Source organism: Geotrypetes seraphini, chromosome 2 (assembly GCF_902459505.1).
Source record: "Geotrypetes seraphini chromosome 2, aGeoSer1.1, whole genome shotgun sequence".
NCBI classification, from domain to species: domain Eukaryota; kingdom Metazoa; phylum Chordata; class Amphibia; order Gymnophiona; family Dermophiidae; genus Geotrypetes; species Geotrypetes seraphini.
In genome coordinates, this window is record NC_047085.1 from 120,432,021 (window position 1) to 120,451,078 (window position 19,058).

Here is a 19,058-nt window from a genome sequence, read left to right on the forward strand (position 1 = left end):
TAGGTGATAGGGGTGATCCTTGGGGAACTCCGCAGGGGTTCTGATTTTTCTTGCATTGTTTTGACTCTGTAAGTTCTTGATTGTAGGAATCCTTTGAACCATGCAAGTACTTTGTCTGAGATTCCTATTGAATTGAGAGTTTGTAGAAGCATGTTGAAGTCTACCAAGTCGAAGTCTACCAAGTCGAAGGCTGCAGAAAGGTCTAGTTGTATCAACAGGATTTTCTTGCCTGTACAGAGGTATTGTCTTGCAGTGTCCATTAGTGTTCCTCGTAGTGTCTCTGTGCTGTATTTGGCTCTGAATCCCGATTGTGTGGGGTGGAGTATGTTGTGATTCTCTAGGTAAGAGGCTAAAGTTTTTGCTACGAGACCTTCCATCAGTTTGATGTACAATGGTATTGAGGCAATGGGTCTGTAATTGGATGGTTGGTCTTTTGCTCCTTTAGGGTCCTTTAATATCAGAGTTATTATGAGTTCTTGTGGGAAATAACCCTCTCGTAGTGATGAGTATATCCATTGTAGAAGTAGGGAGTGGAATAATATGCTTGAGTTTTTCAGTAGGTATGGGAGGCAATGGTTGAGGTAACAGGCTGCATGGCTGTATTTATTATAAAGATTGTTGAACTCTGCCCATTCTATAAGTGAGAAATGGGACCAGGTTCTATCTGCTGCGACTGAGTCTTTTTCTGTTTGTGGAAATGATGTTTCTATGTGTGAGGGTGTTCCGTTGAAAGAGGCTCTGATATTTGAGATTTTGTTTTTGAAGTAGTAGCTAAGAGGGTGGCTGTAGGTGGGGGCGAATTGTTGTTCTCTATGTATGGTGTTGTGTTTGTGAGGACTTTTAGTAGCTGGAACAGCTTTTTTGAGTCTTGAGGTCCATCTCCAATTTGTTTCGAGTAGTATGCCCTTCTTTTTTCTTTCAGTTTTTGTTTGTACTTTTGGTTTGTTGCTATCCATGCTGTTTTTGTGGATTCTTGGTCGCTTTTTGACCATTTTCTTTCCAGTTGTCTTTTGAGTTGGAGTAGTTCATTGTCGAACCATTTGTTTGATTTTCTGTGGATTTTGGTTTTAGGTTTTTCTGGGGCTAGTTCGTCTAGTGTGGCCCTACTTAGCAGGTTCCATTTTGAGATGAAGTCTTTAGATGTGTAGTGTTGGATTATGGTGTCTGTTTTTGTCCAGAATACTGAGTTATCTATATGTTTGCGTGAGAGTAAGGTAGTCTGAGTGTATTTGTTACAAGACCAATTGATTTCGAAGGAGTAGGTGTAGTGATCAGACCAAAGGGAACGGTTCCATTTTCCGTTTAAGGTTTGAATTTCTGGGTGTGAGGTCTGTTGGGACATTTAAGCTACGATGTCCAGCTGGTGTCCTTTTTCATGTGTAGTTTGAGGATCTAAGATTTTATATGTTAGGGCTTCTAGGTATGCTAGTATGGTTTCAGCATTTTTGCAGGAATGGTTTTCAAGGTGAAGGTTGAGGTCTCCTAGAAGGAGGTTGTAGGTAGTTGCTAAGGAGTTTCGATAGATAAATTCTTCAAATAGTGGCTTGGCTGTGCTCCAGTTACTTGGGGTTATGTAGCATAGTATGCATGTGAGTGTTCCTTTAAGTGATGTGCTTGAGAGTTGACAGGCAAGTAAATCCATGTATTGGTTTGTTATTTTGTCTAGTAGGTGTATGTTTAATGTGTCTCTGGCTATGATGGCAATTCCTCCACCTCTTTTATTTTCTCTGCATACCAGTGTCATTTTGTGGCTTTTTGGACAGACTTCAGTTATTCTGGGGTCTGAATCAGAGGTGAGCCAGATCTCTGTGAGGAAAAAGCAATCAAGGTTATCTTCTTCTAACCAGTTTTTTATGCGTTCTGTTTTAGGGCCAATGGCTCTGGTGTTCATATAGGCGCTTTTGAGAGGGATATATTCTATTGGTGAGTTGCTCGTTGTTTTAAGCCGGTATATGAGTGATCTTTGGTGGGGTAGTATTGTGGTATTGTATGGATTTGTTGGTTTTCTAGTTGTTAATTTAGGGGAGGGTTGATATGTGAAGGGCTGCTAGTATGTGTTTCTGTTTAATATGAATCATTATCTAGTGCTACCCAAAAGTTCAATTTAAAAAAAAAAAAAATTGCTTACCGAAACTCCTAGTATCCACAGTCTCCTTCAAAATAGTCCCCTTGAGAATGTATACAGCGATCCCAGCATTTTTCTCATGAGTCCATGCATCTATGAACGTCTTGGGCGAGTGCTTTGAGAACCTCCTATGATTCTGCCTGGATCTCTTCAATCATGTTAAAACAGTGCCCTTTCAGTCGTAATTTCATTTTGGGGAATAGAAAAAAATCACAGGGGGCAAGGTTAGGCAAATAGGGAGGGTGCATAATCACTGTAATGTTTCTGGAAGTCAGGAATTGTCAAACAACAAGCGATGTGTGAGCGGGCGTGTTGTCATAGTGGAGCAACCATTTTTGTTTTTCCACTTGTCTGGGTGTTTGTACTGAATGCTTTCACTCAACCGCTTCAAAACCTCACAGTATGACTGTCCTACTATCTCACAAACATCATGGATAGTTTGCGTATGATCTGCAAGAATAGTCTCATGAAATTTTGCTATGGTTTCTGGTGGTGTGCTTGTTGACAGTCGTCCAGAACGGTCATTGTCGTGGACAGATGTTCGTCCTTCCTTGAAACGTTTGTACCAAAGTAAAGTTTTGCTTTGGCACATGGCATTATCTCCAAAGGCTTCCTGGAGCATACGATGGGTTTCTGCAGCAGTTTTTTAAAGTTTGAAAAAAAATTTGATGCAGATTCTTTGCTCAGTAAAATCCGTCATATCGAAATCCGCCGAGTCACTAAAACACAACCTTACAAAATATCACAGAACAAAACAACGCAACCACTCAGCTGCACGCCGTTGGCACACTGATTCACAAAGCATACTTCTAGACACCTCTAGCGGTGGAAGGGCATACTATATCCAGTTTGCGTGTACTGTTCACATTCCCCAAACATTTGGGTAGCACCTCGTACATTAGCAAGGGCTATGAAAACTTTTGTTCTGTGTTTTTAACATCTCTGTTGCCAAAGAACTGGATATTCATAGTGATACTATTGAACCAAGAATATAAGCAATATTAGCCAAGTATGTTAGAAAATCAGTATTTTAGGTGGAATAAATTTCCCTAACTCACTGGGTTTCTATAGAAATAGATGTCAATACATCTATTCCATACAAGTGAGTGCGGTCCTAAAACAGCCATCAGTCACCATTGAAATTATATGCCAATAGTAGTGCTGCCCGATTCACGATTCGAATCGGTTCGTTTTTGTAAAAAATTGGACTCACCGATTCAGCCCCGATAAAAAATTCATTCTTTTTTCACCGCCGGCCACCAGCCTTGTTCCCATCTAATGTAACTTCCGGTTTTGCGAAACCGGAAGTTACATCAGAAGAAACAAAGGACGGGGGAGCGTCGGGGGAGCGAGCAGACCTCGTACAGTGGACCTCGGAAGCAAAGGGTATTTTTTTGGCTCTGTCTCCGCATTTCTCCTCTCTTCCCCGCAATTCCACATCCAGTTGAGTAAGTAACTGAACCGTCAGGGGGCTGAGAATTGGCAGGGGGGGCTAAGAATTGGCAGGGGGGGCTAAGAATCATTGGGGGGCTGAGAATCGGCAGGGTTGGCTGAGAATTGGCAAGGGGGCTGAGAATCAGCAGGGGAGCTGGGGATGGAAGCTGAAATCGGCAGGGGGACTGGTAAGTCCTGGGGGCTGAGGATGGAAGCTGAAATCGGCAGGGTGGCGGGATGGAAGCTGAGAATCAGCAGGGGGCCTAGTGAGTCTTGGGGGCTGGGAATGGAAGCTGAATTCGGCAGGGGGACTGGTAAGTCCTGGGGGCTGAGGATGGAAGCTGAAATCGGCAGGGTGGCGGGATGGAAGCTGAGAATCAGCAGGGGGCCTAGTGAGTCTTGGGGTCTGGGGATGGAAGCTGAATTCGGCAGGGGGGCTGGGGATGGAAGCTGAGAATCAGCAAGGGGGCTGGGGATGGAAACTGAGAATCAGCAGGGGGGCTGGGGATGGAAACTGAGAATCAGCAGGGGGCTGGGGATGGAAGCTGAGAATCAGCAGGGGGGCTGGTGAGTCTTGGGGCTGGGGATGGAAGCTGAAATTGGTAGGGGGGCTGGGGATGGAAGCTGAGAATCAGCAGGGGGGCTGGTGAGTCTTGGGGGCTAGGGATGGAAGCTGAGAATCAGCAGGGGGGCTGGTGAGTCTTGGGGACTGAGGATGGAAGCTGAAATCGGCAGGGGGGCTGGGGATGGAAGCTGAGAATCAGCAGGGGGGATGGAAGCTGAAATCGGCAGGGGGGCTGGGGATGGAAGCTGAGAATCAGCAGGGGGGCTGGGGATGGAAGCTGAGAATCAGGGGGGCTGGTGAGTCTTGGGGGCTGGGGATAGAAGCTGAGAATCAGCAGGGGGGGCTGGTGAGTCTTGGGGGCTGGGGATGTAAGCTGAAATCGGCAGGGGGGCTGGGGAATCTTCAGGGCTGGGGATGGAAGCTGAAATCGGCAGGGGGGCTGGTGAGTCTTGGGGCCTGGGGATGGAAGCTGAAATCGGCAGGGAGGCTGGTGAGTCTTGGCTGGGGATGGAAGCTGGGAATTTTTGATATGATATTGTCTTGGTTAAATAAAATGTTTAAGCTTAAAAAGCTGTGTCATTAACAGTGAATCAAATTGAAAAATCGATTCAACAGGGTGAATCGAATCAAAATATTTTTCTCTGAATCGGGCAGCACTAGCCATAGCCAATAGTAATGACCACAATGGATAAACATTACAGAAAACATATACAGTATTCCCATAGTAGTGTTGCTGTTGGTGTCATAGAATACACAAGAATGTGAGTTGGAAGAAACCTGATGATTTTGAACTGTTTGTTGTAGAATCCAGAGTATGTGATTTAGTGCAACAGAAAAGTTTTAACTACTGATATATTCATAGTAGCACTCAGGATTATTTGTTCTTTAGTCCATTCATGAATTGGAAAGTACTCTGGTTTTGTGACCAAGCAGTTTGTATCCTGTGAGGCATGGGTGAGCACGTGACCCTGCTGGAATACAAATTGGGAATATACCCCCTCCTTTACTAATACGTAGCACGTGTTTTAGCGCCAGCAGCAGCGGTATCTGCTCCAATGCTCATAGGAATTCTATGAGCTTCAGATCATTTACCTTGCCGGCCCGTGGTAAAAACCTCTAACACAGCTTTGTAAAAGCCAGAGTAAGTGTGCAAAAAGGATCTCATCTTTTCTAAGGATCAGATAGATTTTCAGTAAGTGGCTTAGCAGAGGAAGCTGAAGTTAGGATATTGTCCAGCTACAAAATGCTAGCTGGGTTGTAGCTGAAAATAAACTGGCTAAAAATATCTCAGCAGCTCTTTAAATATTTACCCCTAAATCACCACACATTCCTATGAAAATTCCTTTATTAAATATGTAGACAACTAGTTTTTTAGCCCGTTACATTAACGGGTGCTAGAATACATGTCTTTGAGATGCTTCTTTCTTGGACTTAATGCTCAAGACCGTTTTCCTTTTGGCTATTACTTCGGCGCATCGGGTGTCAGAAATGCAGGTTTTGTCTTGCAGAGACCCTTTTCTCCATATTTTGGAGACGGGGATTTCTCTTCGGATAGTTCCTTCCATCTTACCTAAGGTTGTTTCTGCCTTCCATGTTAATTAGAATGTGTGTTTGCCTACTTTTCAACCGACAGGTTCCAAGACACAGGACTGCCTGTTAAAGAAACTGGATGTGTGCAAAGTTCTTCTGCATTATTTAGAGGCCACCAACAAGTTTTGTTTCTCTGACCATCTGTTTGTGCTAACGCATTTCGTTAAGCGGGGCTCTCCTGCTTCCAAGGCCACGATATCCAGATGGATCCATAAAGCCATTTCGTCAGCCTACATTCTTTCGGGGGAAAAATCTCCTGTTTCTGTTAAGGCACATTTTACCAGGAGTATGGCTTCTTTGTGGGCCGAAACTAGATCTGTCTCTCCTAAGGAGATTTGCAGAGCGGCCACGTGGTCTTCACTGCACACATTTGCCAAGTTCTACAGAGTGGACGTGGTAGCTAGACAGGATTCTACTTTTGGGACCTCGATCTTAAGGGTTGGTGCAGCATGTCCACCCTAGCTTTTGGGGGGACTGCTTTTGTACGTGCTTACTGTCTAGCATGTCTCACCTATTGCACTGGAAAAGGAGATTATGTACTTACCCTGGTAAGCTTTTTCCCAGATAGGTGAGACATTCTAGACTCCTGCCCTGTTGTTACTGCGCCTGCATACAGTTTTCAGTCTGTTTATGCTTCTCCAAGCTGTTTCTTGGATGCCTGTCAGCCCTTGGGGGCTGGAAAGAAGTTGTGTCTATGTTTCCATTTATTGGGGAGTAGTTTCTGAACTCCTTTGAAGTCTATGTTGGCAGTTAATGGTATTGTTATGTTATTGTTGGTGCAGAACAAGTTATTTGTGCCTGTTGCAACAGCTGCCTCTACTTCACGTGTATTGGTGGCTTTCCGTGTTTGGGTACTAACTGCAGGGATCTCAAAGTCCCTCCTTGAGGGCCGCAATCTAGTCATGTTTTCAGGATTTCCCCAATGAATATGCATGAGATCTATGTGCATGCACTGCTTTCAATGCATATTCATTGGGGAAATCCTGAAAACCCGACTGGATTGTGGCCCTCAAGGCGGGACTTTGAGAGCCCTGAACTAGAGGGAGCTAAACAGCCAGTGAAGTACTATAGAGGCAGAGTGAAAAATCCTTAGTGGATTACTTCTGCACCATGCGGATAAAGGGAAATAACCCTACTGTCTAGAATGTCTCACCTATCTACTGGAAAAGAGTTTACCAGGGTAAATACATAATCTCTTTTTTTCTTTCATAATCATATTTATTAAATTTTCCAAATATAAAAAAATAACATTGCAAAATATATAATTGTATAATAACAATATTAATAATACAATCTTCCCAATCCCCCACCCCATCCCCTTCCAATCCCAAAATTATAATTACAAAAATATTTTTAAATTCATGACATATTAATTAAAATAGAACTATGGGTATTTAGCATTAGAGCAGACATGGTCAACTCCGGTCCTCGAGGGCTGGAATCTAATTGGGTTTTCAGGATTTCCCCAATGAATATACATTGAAAGCAGTGCATGCAAATAGATCTCAAGCATATTCATTGGGGAAATCCTGAAAACCCGATTGGATTCCGGCCCCCAAGGACCGGAGTTGCCCATGGCTGCATTAGAGTATCTAAATAAGGCTGCCAAATATTAAGTAACTGACAACCTTGTCTATTATCCCAATCTGATAATTGCATACTTTCCATCATTAAAAGATGTAGCACTTACTTCACCTGACTAGATTCTGCATGCTTTTTAAAATCAAGATTCAAGCCCTTCAGTTTTTATAGGTTCAAATATAAACACCTAACTCCCAAATTTAAAAGCCTGAACCCTTGAAATTTGACCCTGTAGCCACTAAACTACTACATAAAGTGCTATGAACTTTATGCAGTATAGTAAAGGAAGCATTCACAATCCTTTTGCTTCTTCATAATAATAGCTTTATTCACTACACACTGTAGGCACAGATGTATATCCTGGTAATAAAGTCATTCTTTAAAAATGTAAACATAGTACAATAGTCTTGGGTCATATGTAGCAGAAGTAAAGGGCAAACAGTTATAAGATCTTCATCTTCTTAGGTAATAAAACTTTCTTTGGAAACTGAGCTCTTCACTTGAATAACAAGTCAAATCAGTATAAATGTCTTTAACCATACATGTACGAGTGTGGCCTTTTACTAGAAGCCCTAGCTTTCAAAGCTAGCTATCAATAAGTATGGAATCTAAAGAATGGAATATGAAAATAGGAAGTTCCAGATACTTTATTGTGAGCTTTTATACCACTACTAATGACTTGGGAGTCAATTCAGAGCAGTTTGCATGAGCTTCTGTAGAGGTGATACAATACAGAATTAAAAGAGCTTCTGCAAGGTGTTACAATACATGGGCTCTGTACAGAGTTACAGGGGCTTCTATAGTGGTGTTGTAATACAGAGTTATTAATACTGGCATAATTATGCCACAATCAGTCATCCTACTTATGTTACTGCCTAGTATACCTCTACAACAAATTAAGGCCTCCTTTTACAAAACTGCGATAGCAGTTTCTAGCGCATGGGGCCGTGTTGAATGGCCCGCGCTGCTCTCGACACTCATTGAGTTCCTATAAGCGTCGGGAGCAGCGCAGGCCCTTCAGTGCGGTTCCCCACGCTATTGCAGTTTCGTAAAAGAGGGATTGAGTGAAAGATCAGAAAGGCTGTAGCCTACTTCTTTTGCCCTTTTTCTTGATTTTAAACTGTCCTCCCTCTTGGGAGAAGGAAGTAGACTTTTAAGAAATACCAGTTTATCTTGTGTTTTGTGCCTAACGTGATGTGAGCATTTATGCCTGCCAAAGGCTCATGTAAATGCTTTCACCCAACTGATGGCAAGCACCCAAATGGAGGTATTCTATAACAGTGGTTTTCAAGTTGGTCCTAGAGTATCCCCTTGCCAGTCAGGTTTTCAAGATATCCACAGTGAATATGCCTGGGATCCTCTCCATCCCCACCCGTCCCCGTCAGGATCCTCTCCGTCCCCATCCATCCCCACAAGGAATTCCCTCCATCCCCACCCATCCCCATAAAAAGCAGCAATTACTTCTGACAGGATCATCAATTGCACAGTTTCTTTTGTGTTTGCGCTGCTGTTTTCTTTGTGGAATCTTTGGTGGAACCCTTTTTTTGTTTTCTGTTCAGGTAATTCACTTATAAACCCCCTCTTTTACTAAGGCGTGCTAGCATGCGCTAAATGCTAACGCATCCATAGGATATAATGGACACGTCAGCATTTAGTGCACCTTAGTAAAAGGGGGTTTATAAGTTAATTACCTGAACAGAAAACAAAAAAAGGGTTCCACCAGAGATTCAACTAGGAAAACAGCGCAAACACAAAAGAAACTGTGGAATTGATGATCCTGATGACAGATAGGGAGACAGAAAGAAAGGGGAGGGGGGCAGGGAGAGAGGAAGAAAGGGGAGGGGGCAGGGAGAGAGGAAGAAAAAGTTGGGGGAGTGAATGGAGTGTGTTCAGTGGCAGGGGATAGGCAGGGAGAGAGGAAGAAAAAGTTGAACAGTCAGAAGAAGAAAGTGCAACCAGAGACTCATGCAAGCAGAGACTCCTACAAAGGTAGGAAAAATGATTTTATTTTCAATTTAGTGATCAAAATGTATCTGTTTTGAGAATTTATATCTGCTGTCTATATTTTGTACTATGGCCCCCTTTTACTAAACTGCAGTATTGGATTTTAGTGCAGGGAGCCTATGAGCGTTAAGAGCAGTGTGGGGCATTCAGCGCAGCTCCCTGCACTAAAAACCGCTATCGCGGTTTAGTAAAAAGGGAGGGAGTATATTTGTCTATTTTTGTATAGTTGTTACTGAGGTGACGTTGCATATTTTAAAGTTGTCTGCCTTGATCTCTTTTAAAAAAAAAAAAAAAAAAACTCGAATATAAATGATAATTAACATTTTTTTTAATGGGCAAAACTAGCTCATTTTCAAAAATAAAAGATAGACATTTGGCAGCTTTGAAAATGGACATTTTTCCTGAACGCCTTACACGAAACGTCCATCCTCAGACTTAGGCACATTTTTTATTATGCCCCTTCACAGGCTACTGCATATGTTTTAGTAAAAGGGCCCCTGTATATTTCACCATTTTTTCCCTAATACCAAATTTGGTTCTGCTCCATTTTTGAAGAGTTGTTTTGTCTTCACCCCTTTCCCCTGACCAACAGATTTCTCATTATCTTATGTACAATTTCTTTCTAACATTCCGTTGAGTTGGAAAGAATAAAAACAGTATACATTCAGAAGTGGTTCTTAGGTTAATATTTACAAGGTCTCATTTACTTACAGGAATTAAAATTAATATGTCTAGATTACATCAGAGTAACAACTCAAAAATATAGATTGTGTCTATATTCATATACCACACCAATGTAGTAAAAAGCCACAGGATGTATTATATCCTTGGTAATAGTCATTCTTTCAGAATGTAAACTTAGTACACTAGTCTTGATTTTTGCAGAATGCTTGTCGTATGTTTCATTTTATAATTAGCATGTATATTTAAAAGGGAAATTATGTCAAACAAAACCTCACCATTCTCAGCAGTGATTATTAATAGTCATTTTAAAAAATGTAGTTTACATACTTGCTTGATGGCTCAGATTTACCAAACCTGGAAACATGAGAGCAATTCTCCACTTTTCATTTGTTTGATAATGCCTCAAAAGAACTGTATGCACTGTACATCACCTAATATTGTAAGTAAAATTAACTGGTATTAATTTTAGCTTAAAAAAAAAGAGAGAAGTACTGTATATAAGGCCAGGCACTGTACATTTTATAATAGAAAATAAAAAGTTATTCGACTTTGTAAAGTACTGCTGCTCTGTACTTTGGAAAAGGAGTAACAAATCGGAAACATTTATGATAGCTCCCAACTTCTAAAGCAATGGAATTTTTTTTTTTTTTTTTTTAGTTCATATCTGTTTATTGGAATTACAGGACAGTGAACATAAGAACATAAGAAGTTGCCTCCGCTGAGGCGGACCAGAGGTCCATCTAGCCCAGCAGTCCGCTCCCGCGGCGGCCCATCAGGCCCATTTCCTGAGCAATGGTCCCTGACTATCCCTATGACCTACCTCTACTCCTATGGACCCCTCAATACAGAAAAAGAAAACAATACTTATACATACATGTTTAACTCTGCATCAGTAACGATCGAGTACAGCATAGCTAATAGGAGGCATCATTAGCAAAGAAACAGTTTTCTAAACTTAACATAATAATACAATTAACACAGCTACAAGCAGGGGTTGGATGTGCTATAGCATTATCATATTTACAACAAGTAAAACAGAATAGAATGCATTCATAGTCAATGTTATATCAAACGCCATCAGAGATAGGGTATAATAAAAGTGGAGGTCAGCATTGTGCCATAATAATGTCAAGTGAGAACACACAAGAAACTAGCATTTACAATAATATCTTACAGGTCCCCATAGTTTATTAAATTTCCTAGTGGACTTCAGTTTTTCTGCAAATACCTTTTTGTATTTAAAAGATATGCACACCGTATTCTATCACATATTTGGATCAATCTTAGAGAGGTCTTTCCACGATGATAGTACATTTTTAATCGCTAAGTATAAAAGGATATGGAGCAATTTAGCTTTATGATCTTCCATTGTTAATGGCGATTCAGTCTCGCACTCCCCTGTGATTAAAATTTTCAAGTTCAGCTGTTCTTTAATGTCTAGAATAGTGCATATCGTTTTCCATACCGATTTTCAGTATGGTTGCAGTAGTTCACAGTCGTAAAGCATAGGTGATAATGAGCCTGAAACTTTATTGCAGGACCAACATTTATCTGATTGCTCTGCACTTATTTTGGCTAACTTATGTGGGGTCCAGTGGGCACGGTGCAACGGAAAGTAAATAGATTGTAGAAGTGAGGCAGATTTTAAGGTTTTAAATACCTGCTGCAACCATATCATTTCCCAGGTATCAGTGTTGACAGTTGAGTTGAAATCAGCATTCCAAGCTGATTCAGTTAATTCAGGGTTATCAAAGGAATGTAGCTGTATTAACTTATACCAAGTGGAAGCAATTCCTTTCCCATTATGAAATTTTTACCATACATTAGAATGTCTGGTTGAATATTCCTGGAGGCTAAATCTGTTTAAGTCTTTGAAAGACAATGCCTTAATTGGAATTTTAATGCAGACATTGAGCTTCTGTAATCATCTGTTCTACAAAGTGTCTGGTTCTGTTCGAGTGGAGAAAGCATTTCAGAATTCTGAAATTTAAATGATAGATATATGAGGGTCATTTCATAAATAATGCACCCTATATTTTTAAATTTACATGTTTTATTTTTTTTTTTTCAAGTATTTCTTTACAATCCTTCAATATAGTCTCCCTGCTTTGCAATGACTGAGTCCCAACATCCGGGAAGCTTCATTATTCCATCCAAGACACTGTTATGTTCAGTTGCCAAATGGCTCGGGTGCCGGCAGAAAAAAGCTCTTCCAGAGATGCAAAACGATGTCCACACATAGGTTGTTTCAACTTTGGAAAAAGGTCAAAGTCTGGTGGTCTCATGTCTGGACTGTAGGAAGTATGAAGTAACACCTCCCAGCCGTATTTGTGTAGTTTTTCAATGACGAGTAGAGAGCTCCAGCTCCCCCACGACCCAAAAATTTTTGATGAGCTCAATCAAAAGTCAAACAAATGATGATTTTTGCTTATGATCATGAAGGCATCATCATTACAGACAAAGTTCCATGTGGAAGAAGTGTCACAGCAGTGTATTATCGTGATGTTTAGCAAAAAATGTGCAGAAAAGTGCACAAAATCCGACCTAAATTGCTCTTGGCTGGGCCACTCATTCTTCACGACAACGCTCGCCCACAAATAGGGAATGTCATTGAAAATCTGCACAAATACGGCTGGGAGGTGTTACATCATGCTCCCTACAGTCCAGACCTGAGACCACCAGACTTTGAACTTTTTCCAAAGTTGAAACAACCTATGCGTGGACATCGTTTTGCATCTCTGGAAGAGTTTTCTTCTGCTGGTACCCGAGCCGTGCGGCAACTGAACTAAAACAGTGTCTTGGATGGAATAATGAAGCTTCCCGGACGTTGGGACTCAGTCATTGCAAAGCAGGGAGACTATATTGAAGGATTGTAACGAAATACGTGAAAAAAATATATAAGAACATAAGAACATAACATGTAAATAAAAAATAAAAAAATAGTGTGCATTATTTATGAAATGATCCTCATACTTTTCAAAAACTGGCATAACTTGATTACATATGATCCCTACAGAAAGCCATTTTCAAAGCAGTCGACTTGCCACAAATTCCATATGTGATTTTTACCTACCTTTTTTTGCACCAGTTTTAACAGTAAATACTGTATATGCAAATATTTTTTCTTTGAGACTTTCATAAGGAAGTCATACTATCGGGGGTGGGGGGGGGGAGTCTGCTGTTACTTCTTCAGACAAAAAAAATCAGAGTTTATATTTTTAAGAAAATTAAACATCTACAAGCATTGTACCAATTCTGGCCCTAATTCCACTACTGGGACTGCCACAGAGCAGGTTAAACTATGAGCTTTGTAGAATAATGTATGAACTTTTATCCACCATGTAATGTGGTGGGGACAGGGGATAAGTTTCAAGTAGTCCTTTTATCTGTGTATACGAGAACAAACATTTACATTTTGAAAATTGCCATATCTGTTATTTTTAGAAATTTGTTTTGCCATTCCTTTTCTTGTAATACTTTTGTAAGTTATAAAGAATCTATAGAACCATGATATGTTAGCCAAGAAATGGATGACAAATCAATGAAATACTATTGTTTTCTGTAAAAGTAAGTACCATGTATTAGACACATGGCAACAAAATTAAAAGTAGCACGTTAAAGGTTTGTTAGCAGTAAAGAACACCAGATTCATCTGATGTGATATAACATTAGCTGAGCTGATGTCATCGGCTGGTAATATTTATTGAATGATGATGTAGGTAAAAGGGGGGGCAGAGGGTGAGGAGAATATATGAGGTGTTGTCAAAGGGTCTGTAGAATAAAGATGACAAGTTTATAAGAGGAGGTAAGAAAGGGTTAATAGACAGAGCTTATAAGAAAGAAAAATGATTAGGGAGTTTTCTAAGGTGATGGGGTGGAGCAGTTGCGTGATTGGTTGGATGTTGTGGCAGTCTGGAGTGAGTTCTGTGAGGAAAGGGGAACAGTAGAGTAGTCTCTTCAGGAAAAGATTATCCCTCCCTCCCTCCCTCCCATTTGTGCTGGTGTTATGTTTTGTGTCAGTGTTGTGGGATGTGTGGGGGGGGGGGGGAGGGGGGGTACAGGTTACATGTTGACTTGGGTGGGTTTGGTGGAGCTTATAGGGTTGAGGGAGGTGGTCGCAGCTTTGGGTGGGGCGGAAAATGGGGTTTGACCCAGTTGGATCTGGGAGATGAGCAGTTAATAAATAAATAAATGTAACACTTGTATGCGATACCGCTGCGAGGGGAAGCATGGCCTTGCGTCACCGTGGGTCATGTTTGGGGGGAGGGGAAGCATGGCCTTGAGTCACCGTGGGTCATGTTTGGGGGGAGGGGAGGGGAAGCATGGCCTTGCGTCACCGTGGGTCATGTTTGGGGGAATGTTATAAGTTTAAAGACTTGTTATAAGTTTCGACACCGAATAGCTCCCTGGGGGTGTGTGAAATATGCATTGGTGTTTGTTGGTTTTTGGACAAGGATTGTATTGTAAGTGGAGATAATATTCAGATAGATAATAAAGCTGCAGCCAAATTTTATTCCAATAAAATTGAGTTGTGTGATTATTGATTGATTGGTGATTAGCTTTCAGTTGCAGATGACGGGAATGCGAATGCTAATGTTATGTAACCTTTGAGACTTCACATTTTACTCTTTTTACTCTCTTTATTATTATTAGTTTCCCCTTGTTCTTATCTAGCCTGCACACATTTACCAGCAGCTTTTGCCACAATTTAATTATTTCTGTGTGATGTAATGTTTCAGTTTCAACCTTTTGCCTCCTTAATACTAACCCATGCCCTATTGTTCTTTGGTCTTGTATTATGGCATTATATCACTGTTTTCTTATATATGCATTTTAAAGATATTCTATCGGATTTCTTATTTATTTATTTATTCAATTTTCTATACTGCTTTTCCATGAGATCTGAGAACGGTTTACATGAATTTATTCAGGTACTCAAGAATTTTCCCCTGCCTGTCCTGGTGGGCTCACACTCTATTTAAAGTACCTGGGACAATGGGGAGATTAGGGCTCCTTTTTCTAAGGTGCGCTAGTGTTTTTAGGGGCCGAAATGGTCAGGGGGGGCCCAATGAAGGAAGGCATTAACATTGCTTTTTCCAAATTGCGATGGGCCCCTCCAGCATCGATCAGCAACATGGGCCCCCCTCCCCCACGATCGGCAACGTAGGCCCCCCCATCGACGGAAAGTAAGACAAGCAACGCAGGTAAGAAAGGCAACAGGAACTGTAATTGTGCAAGCGGTGCTGCTTGCCCAAAGCTTCCCTCTGATGCAGCTTCCTGTTTCCGTCTGGGCGAATGGTTGGGTGGGGCAGGGCAGGGGGCCCAGGGTACTTGTGTGCCTAGGGGCCCTCGATGAATTAATTCTGCCCTGGATACAACCAAACTTAAACAATACCCTAGCCTCGAAAGGCAACCAATGCAACTGTTGATAAAATGGAGTAATATGGTCATATTTTTTCAACCCAAAAAACAAGCGGACCGCCGTGTTCTGTATAAGTCTCAATCTCTTTTGAAGTAAGTCATAGGTATACCAAGTTTGGTTGAAATCTCTCCATGCGTTTATAGATTAGACAGTAATATCTGTCATTTTTGATCATTTTTACATGTCACTCTCTTCCCACCCCCACAGTATTTTCCCCCATTAGTAAGTCATATGTATGCCAAGTTTGGTTGAAATCTGTCCATGCGTTTCAGAGTTATGCTGGAACATACATATACAATCCAAACTCCAAAAAAATACTGCAAAAGATACTTGAAAGATATAACAAAAAGCAGTAAAAAGTCTAATAGACTCTCAGAGCTATCCGCCCTACATACATACACACACAGATACATCCGATTTTATATATAGATGGCCCAAAAAGCTTATTCTGCAGTATGCAAGAAAAACAGAGAAACTTAATAAAATAATTATTTTTCTATACTATATTACAGTCCCGAGATGGATAGAAGGTGGCAGCAGTTTAAAGAAGATTAAAAAAAAAAAAACCCAACCTCTTGTTGCATTATATCCTGCAGAATTAAACATTATTTGTAAGGGCAACACTGTTTTAAGGATATGCAGTAGTTTCTTAAACTTCATTTTACAGATGATCCCCCCCCCCCCCCCAATTCATGGCTGAATTGTATACACAGAGAACAGGAACACAAGCAGGATTCCCAGCAGTATGCTCCTGAATAACTGCCTATTTCTCAAACAAGGATGGTTGATCACACATCACTGTTTTGTCTTATTCTCTCAGGGAATTTACAGAAATGTTAAGCTGCTCTACTGTTTCATTTATTGTCTTGTGACCTGAAGAGTCAGTGGAGGACATTCCTAGTCCTTCTAAAGAGGGCTAGCTTGATCTGGATGAGATCTATAGTATGAGTGAGAGAACTTAAAATCTGAATGTAGCTACGCAGTCAGTCTCGGGGGGAGCTGCCTTGTCTGTATTTTTGGCTATTAAAATACCCCCCCTCCCCACCTCCCCAGCTATTCTGTTTGTATAATAGTTTTAGAAATTTAAGATTTCGCTTTAAATGATCATGCTGCACCACAAAGAACTTAGGGCCTTTAATGATGGTTGCTAAACCAGTTCCAGCCAGTTTAAAGTGCCAGGGTTTTACTGCCCGATTAACAAAATACTTCACCGTGGCCTTTTCCAAACTTCCTAGCAGACTCCAATTCTGCAATGCAAATGTAGTACAACAAGGTCATTACTATTAAAATGGTAGTAAAATGGACTCATTAATATCACTGCACAACAATTTTTTGGTTAAGTCTTGATTCCTGAAAAGTTTTTGGTGATTATGACAGGTACCAACTTGGTATGCTCAAATATGGTTTTGGTTTTACTGCATCACGTAAGAACTATGAGAAATAGACATTTTTATGTTTACTGACAATAAAATATATAGTCAAGTTTACGTTTCGCACAAGCGACTAAATGAAACAGAATTAAAAGTGTTTTGCTCCCGAGTTTCTTTTATATTCAGTGTCTGGTGCATCACGTTGTAGCATCCAACAATAGTCGGCAAGCATTGACGGATTCCAATTGCCCTGGTATCGTTTCTCCATCGTAGCTATGTCTTGATGAAACCTTTCACCGTGCTCGTCACTCACAGCACCGAGATTTGCGGGGAAGAAGTCCAAGTGTGAATGGAGGAAATGAATCTTGAGTGACATATTGCACTTCATTCTCTTGTATGCTTTGAGAAGTTTGTCTACCAGCTGAATGTAGTTTGGGGCTCTGTAATTGCCCAGAAAATTGTCAACAACGTCTTTCAAGGCTTTCCAGCCAATTTTTTCCGGCCCAACTAACAGATCTTCAAATCGCTTGTCACTCATAACATGTCTGATCTGGGGGCCAACAAAAATACCCTCTTTGATCTTGGCATCAGTTATTCTTGGGAACATCTGTCTTAAATAACGAAAACCTTCCCCTTCCTTGTTCATTGCTTTCACAAAATTCTTCATGAGTCCCAGTTTAATGTGAAGAGGAGGCAAAAATATCTTTGTCGGGTCAACAAGCGATTCATGTGCTACATTTTTCTGTCCTGGAACTAACTTTTTACGGAGTGGCCAGTTCTTTCTAGAATAGTGCGACTCTCTGTCTCGGCTGTCCCATTCGCAGATGAAACAGCAGTACTTTGTATAGCCAAGCTGCAGTCCTAGTAACAGAGCAACGACTTTGAGGTCTCCACAGATATTCCAGTTATACCTGGTTGATAAGACACTTATGGGAGAAAAAATTGTTTGCATCCAAATATAAGAAAAAATCACGACAAAATTGAAGATTTCTCTGAAATGGTACGTGATGGGTAATTTTTGATGTAATATTCATGATCAGCACCCAAAATTCTATAAGAAACACCCAGCAGTGTTCAGGAAGCAAAAACTTTGTTGTGCAGTGTATTTAAACTAGTACTCTGGGTGATTATCATTTCTGGGTGATTCTCCAAACAAAGCACCAGATTTTAACAACCAAAATTTACCAGCTGGTCCAGGGATGCCGGTACCGTGAAAAGCATGTCTAAGGTGCATGAATCTGACTGTGGCATATGATAAAAATGTTTAAAAAAACACAATATTCACATATAGTGCTATAATAATGGGGGAAAAAAATATCAAAAGCACGCATTGCTAGCACATGTATTAAAGGCGTGTTTTATAGGTACTTGTTGAAAGCCAATGATCGTACCTTCCCTCCCTTCCTCTCTATCCAATAGCAATGGCATGCCTATGATTGATACAACGATGTAGCATTTGCTAGTAGTTCTCCACCCCTCCTATCCACCCATGTCATACCTATGATAAGCGTGCTGATGGCGTAGCTTTTCCCGGCACATGTGCACATTTACGCCTCTTTCTGTGGACTTTTCTATGCGTGTGCCGATCACTATCACCAGTGACTGATCTCATGTAAATTTGACAACCCTCCGCAAACCTCATTTGCATATGTGGCTCTTTGAGAATGGCTCATCTTTTTTAAATCATTAGATTTATGGCCACTATTTGATTTTACTGGCAATATTAGAGATCCGGCCCTTAGGGCTAGATTCCCAAAGCAAACCGATCATGTTCTGATCGGTTTGCGACCCCTTAGCGACCCCGGCCCGATTCACTTACCTCTGGGCTGGCCGATCAAAAAAAAGCGACTGCTGAGGACCAGTCGCTGAAGCCCTTTCTGACTGCCTTCTGCTGCCCTGCTTTCAGCCCTGTCAGCCCTGATCTCCCGGAGACATGCCATTCAGAAAACAATAATCCTCTTCCTTTTTATAGAAGATTGTACAAACCAGATCTGCTGAAGAGACCCAAGTGCCCGGCTGTGTAGCATGAGCGCTGCCACCTCAGACCAGGGAGATTCTTCTTTGGGCCCTCTCTGAAGCCTGTGCTTCTTCAAACACACTTTTTGGACCGATCAGCCTCCTAGAAGCCAAGATCTGCAGTGGAGAGAACCTTGTTTCCCGGCAGTCTGCTCCCTGCAGATATCTGTGGCTTCTCTTTCCACCCACCGGTGTTACCGGTGTCAACTCCAGGGGCTGCTGCTTCCCCAGCCTCCTGCAGCCCCGACTCTCCTGCCTACCCCAACT